We start from the raw sequence: 12,512 nt of genomic DNA on the forward strand, positions 1-12,512 counted from the left end.
CCGGGTAAAACAGGTATTACTAACCACATCTAACAGATGAGAAACTGGTGTTCTGTGGTTGAGGTCTCATAGCCACTCAGCAGAAACAGATCCTAAATCCAGGGTCTCTGAATCTTTGCTTCTACTAGGTCATCTGACCACTTCCCATAGAGACTATTCTATGGCTTGGGATTTAGTTTGCAAGGGCTTTTACAGTTCTGCCTCTCTTAAACGGGTAGCTCAAATGCAGCTTCTCAGGCTTTGGTTATTCCACAACAGTTTGCTGTTCTTTTCTGGTGTTCTAAAGCTGAGAATTCCTGAAGAGTTGATCTAAGAAGATTATAAAGAATAGCCCTAGAATGTTATTTCCTAACCCTCTGCCTCTCCGTCTTCAGGCCTTACAGGAAATACATTGGCAATTATCACAGGAAAACCAATCATTCAGCCAGCACTACCTAACAAATTGCCTTGAAACTATTTTAGAATTGACAGATGAGTACCAGGTCCTGGAAGGCAGATGTTCTTGCTTCCTTAATTATTGCCTGACTTAAAGCATAAGGCAAATAATATTGAGAATCTTCTCTCTGAAATGCACTACCTCCGATGGCAAAGGAAGCTGTACATGTACCTATTAAATAGGCCTACTGAAACCTTGTTTGCTCAATATTAATTAAGAGATGCTAATATAACCCAGCATCTGTGAACAAGGCAAGAAGACATCTGTGGATTACCAGGACAAGTATTTCATATTTTATAACCTTTTTAATAGCGTAAGTAGCTCAAGGTACCTTTATGAACACTGGAATTTAGCCGTCTAACACCTCTAGGATATGAGAAAAAGGTGAATGTCTAGTTCTTCCTATTTGAATAAAAAAATTGAGATGCAAAGCTATTAAATAAGACAGGTCTCCAGATTCTTAATTCACTGCTATGTCCTTAAACTAGTGGTTCTACATAGCAGTACTTATTCTAGACAAAAATATGAGGGCAAAATTTGTTTTTTGGGTCCTTCTGCATTCTCCTTTATCCACTCAGCAATCTTCATGCCCTTTCTTTAATCCTCTCTTCCCCCATTCAAATGGCCTAATGCTAAAAGATTTTTATTATGGCTTCTAATATGGACCAGAGCCATACTCTATGACTTGTTCTCCACATTCCCCACTTGAAAAATTACCTGGGTCCCATTCCAATAGGACTTCCTACAAAGTGTAATGTATAAAAGCAATGAGATGACCTCAAAATCCCAGTTCTGGGAAAGTATGTGGCACAAACAAAATGCCAGTCAGTAAGAATAGATGTAGGAAGATGTTAAGAGTGGAGTGATCAACTTTCCCAGTTTGCCCATTGCTAAGGGGTTTCCTGGCACATGGGACTTCAGTGTTAAACCTAGGAAAGTCCCAGGTAAACTGAAACAAGTTGTTGACCCAAGGAATATGGTTTATAGTAAGCAAACAACTAAAAAAAAAAAAAACAAAAACCCTAAATGTTCGTCAGTAGGGTAATGGTTGAGTAAAGTAAGGGATGCCATTTTGTAGAATATTATCCAGCTATTGAAAAGAATGAGATAAATCTCTATGTATTGAATAGAAAAGATTACTACAAAGAATTATTAAATTAAAAATCAAAGTATAGTGTACAATAATATGTTCAGTATGATACCACTTTTTGTGAAAGTTTGTTTTTAAAAAGGCAATGAGGGCTTCCCTGGTGGCGCAGTGGGTGAGAGTCTGCCTGCCGATGCAGGGGACACGGGTTCGTGCCCCGGTCTGGGAAGATCCCACATGCCGCGGAGCGGCTGGGCCTGTGGGCCATGGCCGCTGAGCCTGCGTGTTTGGAGCCTGTGCTCCGCAACAGGAGAGGCCACAACAGTGGGAGGCCTGCGTACAGAAAAAAAAAAAAAAAAAAGGCAACGAAAGTAGAAAAGTGACATGACCAGATTTGCATATAGATCCAATCCTAAAAATGAAAAGAAAGTAATTTGGCATTTAAAAATCCAATTTTGTATTGGATAACACAGGGATGATACACACATTTGGAAAGGTCATTAGGGCAATTATTAATAGTCACTATTACCTCAGGTCTAGGAATTTTGAAAAATGTATCCTAAATACCTGAAAGAATACAGTAAGAATTAATATTATTAAAATCACTATATTACCCAGAGCAATCTATAGGTCCGATGGAATCCCTATCAAAATACCAATAGCATCTTTCACAGAAATAGAACAAATAATTCTCAAATTTATATGGAGGGCTCCCCTGGTGGTGCAGTGGTTAAGAATCCGCCTGCCAATGCAGGGGACACGGGTTTGAGCCCTGGTCCAGGGAGATCCCACATGCCATGGAGCAACTAAGCCTGTGCATTACAACTACTGAGCCTGTGCTCTAGAGCCTGCAAGCCACAATTACTGAAGCCTGCATGCCTAGAGCCTATGCTCTGCAACAAGAGAAGCCACCACAATGAGAAGCCTGCTCATTGCAACTAGAGAAAGCCCGCTTGCAGCAACAAAGACCCAACACAGCCAAAAATAAAATAAATAAATTTAAAAAATTATTTGGAACTACAAAAGACCCAGAATAGGTCCAAAGACCCAAAACAATCTTAAGAAAGAAGAATAAAATAGGAGGTATCATGCTCCCTGATTTCAAACTATACTACAAAGCTACAATAATCAAAACAGTATGGCACTGGTACCAAAACTGACAATGGAACAGAATAGAGAGTACAGAAATGAACCCACACTTATATGGGCAATCAATGTACAACAAAGGAGTCAAGAGTATACCATGGGGAAAAGACAACCTCTTCAAAAAATGGTGCTGGGAAAACTGGACAGCTACATGTAAAAGAATCAAAATGGACTACTTTCTTACACCACATACAAAAATAAACCCAAAATGGATTAAAGACATAAACATAAGACCTGAAACCATAAAACTTCCAGAGCAAAACATAGGCAATACGCTCTTTGACATCAGTCTTAGCAACATTTTTTTAGATATGTCTTCTCAAGCAAGGCAAGCAAAAGCAAAAATAAACAAATGGGACTACATCAAACTAAAAAGTTTTTGCACAGTGAAGGAAACTAGCAACAAAATGAAAAGGCCGCCTAGTGAAGGGGAGAAAATATTTGCAAATGATATATCCAACAACAGCTTAATATCCAAAATATACAAAGAACTCATACAACTTGACATCAAAAACCAAACAACCCAATTAAAAAATGGCCAGTGGACCTGAATAGACATTTTTCCAAAGAATACAGATGGCCAAGAAGCACATCAAAACATACTCAAACATCACTAATCAGGGAAACACAAATCAAAACCACAGTGAGATATCACCTCCCACCTGCCAGAATGGCTATCATCAAGGGTCTTCCCTGGTGGTCCAGTGGTTAAGAATCTGCCTTCCAGTGCAGGGGATTGTGGGTTCTATCCCTGGCCGGGAAATTAAGATCCCACATGCCGTGGGGCAACTAAGCCCATGTGCTGCAACTACAGAGCCCACACACTCTGGAGCCCGCATGCCACAACTAGAGAGAAGCCTGCACACCACAACGAAGATGCCACGTGCTGCAACTGACCTGACACACCCAAAAATAAATAAATAAATAAATAAATAAATAAATAAATACTTTTTTTTTAAAAAAGAATGGTTATCATCAAAAAGACAGCAAATAACAAGTGTCAGCAAGGATGTGGAGAAAAGGGACTCTTCGTGCATTGTTGGTGGGAATGTAAATTAGTGAAGCCACTAAGGAAAACTGTATGGAGGTTCCTCAAAAATTAAAAGCAGAAATGCCATAGGATCCAGCAATTCCACTCCTAGGTATTTACACAAAGAAAGTGAAAACACATATTCAAAAAGATATATGTACCCCTATGTTCACTGCACCATTATTTACAATAGCCAATATATGGTAGCAACCTAAGTGCCCAACAATAGATGGAAGGATAAAGAAAATGTGGTATACACACACACACACACACACACACACACACACACACAATGAAACATTACTCAGCCATAAAAAAGAATGAAATCTTGTCATTTATGACAACATGGATGGACCTAGAGGGTATTTTGCTAAGTGAAATGTCAGACAGAGAAAGTCAAAATACTGTATGATTTCACTTATATGTGGATCTAAAAAAAACAAATGAACAAACATAACCAAACAGAAATAGAGTCATAGATACAGAGACCAAACAGGTGGTTGCCAGAGGGGAGGGGGTTGGAAGGAGGAGAGAAATATGTGAGGGAGATTAAGAGGTTACAAACTTCCAGGGACTTCTCTGGCAGTCCAGTGGTTAAGACTCTGTGCTTCCACTGCAGGGGGTATGGGTTTAATCCCTGGTCAGGGAACTAAGATCCCACATGCCGTGTGGCAAAAAAAAAAAAAAAAAAAAAAAAAGGCACAAACTTCCAGTTGCACAATAAATGAGTCACAGCTATGAAATACACATTGTTGTTGTACAGTGACAGATGACAATTAGATTTATCACAGTGATCCTTTTGAAATGTATAGAAATATCAAATCACTGTTGTGTACCAGGAACTAACACAGTGTTGTTGGTCAATTATACTTCAAAAACAAACAAACTCATGGAAAAAGAGATCATATTTGTGACTACCAGAGGTATGGAATGGAGGGAGGGGGAATTGGATGAAGGCAGTCAAAAGGTACAAACTCCCAGTTATAAGATAAATAAGTACTATGGATATAATGTACAACATGATAAAGATAATTAACACTGTACGTTATGTTATATGTTATATATGAAAGTTAGAGAGTAAATCCTAAGAGTTCGTATCACAAGGAAAAATTTTTTTCTATTTCTTTAATATTGTACCTATATGAGATGACGGATGTTCCATAAACCTATTGTGGTCATCATTTCATGATGTATGTAAGTCAAATCATTATGTTGTACAGCTTAAACTTATACAGTGCTGTGTATCAATTATTTCTCAATAAAATTGGGGGAAAAGACAACTAAAGTAGAAAAGTGACATAAGTAGATTTGTATATTAGATCCAATCCTAAAAATGGAAAAAAAAACTTGACATTTAAAAATCCAGTTTTGTACTATATAACAGGGATGATCCATGCATTTGGAAAGGTCATTTGGGCAATCATTAATAGTCATTATTACCTCAGGCCTAGGAATTTTGAAAAAATGTATCCTAAATACATGAAAGAATAGAGCAATCTAGAATAATTTAGAATTACAGTGTCATACCAGAAAACATGAATGTTCAAAAAGAAATGAATAGAAGAAAAAAGAATAATAGAATGAAAGCAAACAGGCATTATTTTCCATTTTTTTTGAGTAGCCTAAAAAGAAAAGCCAAATGCAATTGCTAGTGATGGAAGTAGACAGAAAGATTAAAAACACATAAGATAATGCTTAGCCAGTAAATAGAAATTTTTAATAAATAAAGTTTAGAGCTGTTTGAATTTCATGTAGTGTAGATCTTTGATATGAACAAATTCACTATATGATATATATGAAAATAAATAAGAATGATTAGAAAACTGTTTCATTGAGTGCAATACAGTCACTGCAAAAATTGTGTTTTGTGAGTGAAATATGGTATAGAGGTAGTCAAGACTTTGGGGACTTGTCATTGTCTCAGAACATATTTCATTTGAATTTAAAGGTCATCAATATACAAAAAGAAAGAAGAGTAGAAACTAACTACACCAAATGTGTAAGGATGATTCTTACTGATTAATACGAATACAGAATATTTTAACTTCGAATACTCTTCTATGTTTTCCAACTTTATCTACAAATGAAATGTAGTCCTTTTATAATCAGAAACAAAAGCATTAATTATTAGTTTCTATCCATTTCTGGAGGGAGCATGTGGAAAAGGATTGTGCCAATGCAATGTTGGTGGGAGTATAATGTAGGGGAACAAAATTTGTCACCCCAAAATGTCTCTTTGGCATGCAGATTATTTCCAAGCTGAAAACAATCAAGACCCAAAAGACTCAGGAAGAAGAACCTTTGACCTTCCCCTTACCTGCCTAAAGAATGTAGATAGAGAACCTATTTCAGGAAAGGAGATATTACCATAGATAACTATAGTAGAACTAGGTGTGGTAGATAGGGAGGAGCCCAGCAAAATCTGTTAAAATTCCTCTCTGGGTCCCCATTGTTTCTGTAGGGCCCAGCAAACATTTGCTTACCAAACATTTGCTTTTCCTTCTCCCTGTGAATTGCCTTCCTCCCCTCTGAAGTACTAAATCCCACCCCCCCAACATCCTCTTTTGTCTTTAGCTGAAGATGGTATTTAAGGTGAGGGCTTCAGCCTTTTCAGCAAGTTACTCAGTTCTCCTAGGTCTCTCCCATGTATACATGTTATTAAACTTCTGTTTGATTTTCTCCTGTTGATCTGTCTCATGTCAATTTAATTCTCAGACCAGCCAGAAGAACCTAGAAGTGTAGAGGAAAAATTTTTCTTCCCCAACATAAATTGGTGACCCCATTTTGGAAGGCAATTAGCTGTATCAATGAAGCGTTTTAGCTTGAATATCTTCAATCCAGCAATTTCACTTTTCTGTGCAGAGATCTGTATATATAAGGACAATCATTGCAGTGTTATAATAGCAGAACTTTGAACAACCCAGTGTGCATCAATATATATAAAGATATATATTAAGGAATAAAGGGAAGACATTTAAAAGAACAGGTAAATATGTAACTGATGACATGGAAGGCTGTCCATAGTATGTGGTTGAATGACAACAAATTGCAGAACAACATATTTGTAACCCTATTCCTTATATGTGTACACGTACACACACATACACACACATGTATTTGCATATGCACAGAAAAAGTCTAGAAATATAGAAATGAAACTGTCCTGTTAAAACAGTGGTTACTTCTGTAAAGGTGAGGGGAAGAGTGGAGAGAGACTTCACTTTACATATTGCTTAAGATTTTCTTTTTTAATCATAAGCATGTATTATCTTGTTAAAAAAAGGGTTTTATCCTGAAAACAAAATCATTACACACACACACATAAGCAATCAGATAAATTTTTTCACATTAAAGTGTTAGAAGTCAATTGGAACCATAAAATCTGACCTGAGGGGGCAGACGCAATTTAGCTGAAGGTCTCTAGAGATACAAAATCCTACCACCAAGTAATGAATGAATGAGTGAATGGTATTTTAGATTTGGCACAGTAGAAAGAAGAGAGGAATAGTTTTGGGTGAATTGAGGGCAAGGGGTGTTCCTAGTGTTCCCACATTATATCACAACACATGGGGAGCAACTAGCATATTCTCTCAAAGGGTTTAGGGAATCACAGACTATATTATAAAATTTATCTTCAGGGCTAGTTTCAGGAAACCACTCTAAAGGCTTATGTACTAATTCCAACCAGGTCCATAAATGATTTCCAGGATGACCAGTAAAGTCTAATAACTTGGCTAAAATTTCCATTGAATTGAACCCAGATATTTGAATTGATAGCCCTATAACCACATGGTTTTTGACATGTGCGTTCTTCATGGAACATTATGCTGTGAGTTCCTATTAATTAAATTTAACCCAAACAACACTAATCACCCCACCACCTTCACTCTCCCCCACCAAGGAAGAGAAAATGGAAAAGAAAAAAGATGGTTTTAATTTGCTCAGACATCCTGATTTTGTTGAAATGATTTTTAATCCTTTGTTTCTTAATTGATACTTTTCCCCCAGTAATTAAAGTATGGCAATAAATAAGGATGAAACCTTTTATATTACTTGACAATGACAGGGTCAGGCTCTCAGTCTCATATTCATCAGCCTGAGATGGGAAGCAGCAGCACGATGGGGGAAACCCATCTGTCTTTATTAAGACTTGGCACCAAAGGAGCACAGAATAGAGAAAAGCTCATTTAGTAAATGGCAGTTCCCATTCTACAAAGTGACAGAAAATTTACTGCACTGTCAGCAAGAAAAAAAATAATCCACTCAGAGAAATTTTTTAAATTAGGGAGATTTAAAGAGAAAGCATTTTAGTGATATTAGAAAGAATAAAAATTTCTTCCTAATAATACATAACAAATTAGAAAAAAAATATTCTCCAGGTCATTGTTCATGTTGCCTTTCCCTCCTCTAACACCCTTACCTTTTAGACCTATTCCTATCTTTTCCATCATTTAAAGCCAGAAACAAGCCCCAGGTCCACCCGAAGCACTCCCTAATTTCAATCCAATCTGATTTCATCTCCCTGTTGCCAGATTTTCTAATGGGCGTAATTTAGCATACTAACAGTTTAGTACTTTACTATGTATTTTCATTCTTTAATTGTTTCACATACTGGTTTGCTTTGCCCAACTAGGTTTCAAGTTCCTTGTGGACAGAGACTGTCTTAAATACTCTTGCAGCTCCCTTTAGCACTTGGCAGGGCGCTAGGCAAATAATAAGTGTTCAACAAATGCTTGATAATGGAATTTTTTTCTGATCTAAATCCCATTATCCATGGTGACCATCTTTATCGGACAAGAACCTGAAAAAAACTCAATAGTTCAATTTCTTAAATAATTCAAAAGTATTTATCAAAGTAATACACACACAAGGTTAAAACAGAATACAGGAGGGCTTATGATGCAAAGCAACAGACTTCTTTGTTTTTTTTTTGTTTTTTTTTTTGTGGTACATGGGCCTCCCACTGTTGTGGCCTCTCCCGTTGCAGAGCACAGGCTCCAGACGCTCAGGCTCAGCGGCCATGGCTCACGGGCCCAGCCGCTCCGCGGCATGTGGGATCTTCCCGGACCGGGGCACGAACCCGTGTCCCCTGCATCGGCAGGTGGACTCTCAACCACTGCACCACCAGGGAAGCCCAAGCAACAGACTTCTGCTCCACCATGTCACATCCTGTATTTATGCCCTCCAGGACAACCCCTTCTACTTGTTTGGCTGTTTCTTCTTGTAGTTACCTCCTATAATTTGAAAAGATACATGCACCCCAATGTTCATTGCAGCACAATTCACAATAGCTAAGACACAGAAGCAACCTAAATGTCCATTGACAGAGGAATGGATAAAGAAGATGTGGTATACATATACAATGGAATATTACTCAGCCATAAAAAAGAATGAATTAGTGCCTTTTGCGCAACATGCATGGACCTAGAGATTATCACACTAAGTGAAGTAAGCCAGACAGAGAGACAAATATCAATGAAATTGCTTATATGTAGAATCTAAAAAAATCAAAGACTCATAGACATAGAAAACAACCTCATGGTTACCAAAGGGGAAAGAGGGGGAGGGATAAATTAGGAGGTTGAGATTAATGAATACACACTACTATATATAAGGTAGATAACCAACAAGGACCTAGTGTATAGCACAGGGAACTATACTAAATATTTTTTAATAACCTATAAAAGAAAAGAATCTGAAAAAGTACATATATATACATATATATATATAAAACTGAATCACTGTGCTGTACACCTGCAACTAGCATGACATTGTAAATCAACTCTATTTCAATTTAAAAAAAAGAAGTCCAAAGTCAATATCATTCTCATTTCTTTGTAGGTTATTGTTTTTCTCTCTGGAAGCTTTGAGGATATCTTTATACTTTGTATTCTGAAATTTCATAAGAATATACTCTGAAAAATTATCTTGTATTATTTCTTTGATAATTCTCTCTACTTTGTTCTCTCTTGAATTCCTACTAGTCAATCGTTGGATCTTCTGTGTTTTCCTTCTTTGTGTCATGTTTTTTTTTTTCTATCTCATTTTCCTTCTTTTAGTCTTGTGCTACTTTCTTTGATATTTCCTCAACTCTATTCCAAATCTTCCCTTGAATTTTATCTCAGCAATCATATTTTTTAATTTCAAGATATCTTTCTTGTCCTCTTTTTATTTATTTTCAAATATCCTATTTCTGTTATATAAATGCAATGTTTTCTTGAATCTCTCTTAGTATACTAATTAGGGTGTTTTGCCTCTCCTCTTTTTTTCTCTGTCAAGGGTCCTTGATTTTTTTTTCTATCTGTTTATCATTCTTTCATGTTGAAAGTTTTCCTTAAATATTTGGTGATCATTGATTTTTTTTTGTTCACATGGAAGAATGAGGCATTAAAAAAGTGATTGGCAAAACGACAATGAGATATCATCTCACACCAGTCAGATTGGCCATCATCAAAAACCCTAGAAACAATAAATGCTGGAGAGGGTGTGGAAACCATAATTCAAAAAGACACATGCACCCCAATGTTCATTGCAGCTCTATTTACAATAGCCAGGACATGGAAGCAACCTAACTGTCCATCAACAGATGAATGGATAAAGAAGATGTGGCACATATATACAATGGAATATTACTCAGCCATAAAAAGAAATGAAACTGAGTTATTTGTAATGAGGTGGATAGATCTGGAGTCTGTCATACACAGTGAAGTAAGTCAGAAGGAGGAAAACAAATACCGTATGCTAACACATATATATGTAATCTAAGAAAAAAAATGTCATGAAGAGATTAGTGGTAGGATGGGAATAAAACACAGACCTACTAGAGCATGGACTTGAGGACGTGGGGAGGGGGAAGGGTAAGCTGTGACGAAGTGAGAGAGTGGCAGGGACATATATGCACTACCAAATGTAAATTAGATAGCTAGTGGGAAGCTGCCGCATAGCACAGGGAGATCACTCTGTGCTTTGTGACCACCTAGAGGGGTGGGATAGGGAGGGTGGGAGGGAGGGAGATGCAAGAGGGAAGAGATATGGGAACATATGTATATGTATAACTGATTCACTTTGTTGTAAAGGAGAAACTAACACACTATTGTAAAACAGTTATACTCCAATAAAGATGTTAAAAAAAAAGTGATTGGGAGCTTCATATACATGAATGGGGAGCTAGTCATTTTGTTGGGGGATTTCCTAAAAGTAAAAATGTGGAGGCCTTTTCTCTTAGACCTCTCAATCTCTTTAAAGAATAACACTCCAATTTTTTGGAGCTCATGGAGGATACTTCTGACCACAAGGTATTCTGTCCACCAGATTGGGGGGAGTAATGGGGGACTCTATTAAAAATGACTTAATTTATTCCCTCCCCCCTTATGCCTTACGACTCACTCATTCTCTTTTTCAAACAGCATTTATGCAGGGAAGGGTGGATTGTTTTTTTCTATTTCTGTAAAAAAACAGCAGAATTTCTATGCATAGACCAAGAGTGTCTGATATATTTTTTAAAACAATCAGTTCATTAGGGACCTATCTGTCTATTCCCCCAAGGCAGTGGTTCTTAACCTGGGGAGCTTGTTAAAAATACATATTCTCAGGTTTCAGCCCTGCAGAAGGTCTGGGATAGGGCCAAGATTCTGTATTTTGAAAGAGCTCCCTGGGTGACAAAGCACAGCCTGGTTAAGAGCCACTGACCCGTGGAAGGCCAGCAACAGCAAGTCTGGACCATTCCCATTCCCTTTTCCTCCTTATTGCAACCTTTAGTCTTGCTGACTCCAAGAGTGCATGACAGACATTAAGGGGATAGTTGCTGCATGGCTAACCTAGCTTTCCAAACCATGGGGAAAATAAAAATCCACCAAGCGATCAATAAAAAAAATTGACAGATTTAATCTGTGCTGAGTAAACTCATTTGACCAAGGTCATCAGTGTGAGTGATAAAGATCAGAACAGTTCTTGGACCAATCACCATATGTAGTCCAAACCAAAGGGTACTATTATCTCATTATAAATCTATAACAATAAGGTAAGAAATTACATTATCACAGTGCTAGGGCTTAGCTACCAGGCGGGGAAAAACCCCTTCCTGTAAGGAAGAAATAAGCAAACTCTGAAACTGAGCAATGCGTGCTAGGGTTTATTGGGTGGAAGGGTTATTTTTAAAAGGGAGAACTAGACTTGTAATCATGACAACCCAACATTATTGATTCACTGTCTTATTTTTAAGGTCTTGCAAGCCCTTCTAGAACTTTGACATTTTCACCCCCAAGGGAATCAGAAGTGAGCCAGAAAGAGCTGCTGACTTGTAAAAAGTAAGAAGTAGATCTTAGACACAGCTTTTGTACCAGGGCAGGAGTATGATACAGTGGTTAGGAGCATAGGTTTATACTCAGGCACACCTGGGTTAAGATTTTAGGCTCCATCACTTACTAGTTGTGTGATCTTGAGCAAACTATTTAACCTCTGTAAAGTTCAGTTTCCCCTTCTGTAGTTTCTAAAGTGAACCAAACTCTGTCAAGCTTTGGTGCCTCTGTATAGGCAGTTCCCTCTGCCTTGAATAGCACTCACCTCCTTTAACCCTGACCAACTCTTACTCATCCTTCAGGTCTCAAATCAACATTGCCACTTCCAGGAAGTCACGATTCCCTAGAGTTAGGTAATGCTCTTCTGTGTCTCCTCCCCAAGTATCCTAAGCACATCTTCAATCATAATACATGTATGGTAATTGGTGGTTTTTAAAAGTTTGTTTCTTCCACACATAAGGAGCCAGTAAGTTAGGGCCCATGGGTTAAATCTGACCCAAGACCTCTTTTTGTTTA

The sequence above is a fragment of the Physeter macrocephalus genome, chromosome 21, assembly GCF_002837175.3.
Source record: "Physeter macrocephalus isolate SW-GA chromosome 21, ASM283717v5, whole genome shotgun sequence".
In the NCBI taxonomy this organism is placed as follows: domain Eukaryota; kingdom Metazoa; phylum Chordata; class Mammalia; order Artiodactyla; family Physeteridae; genus Physeter; species Physeter macrocephalus.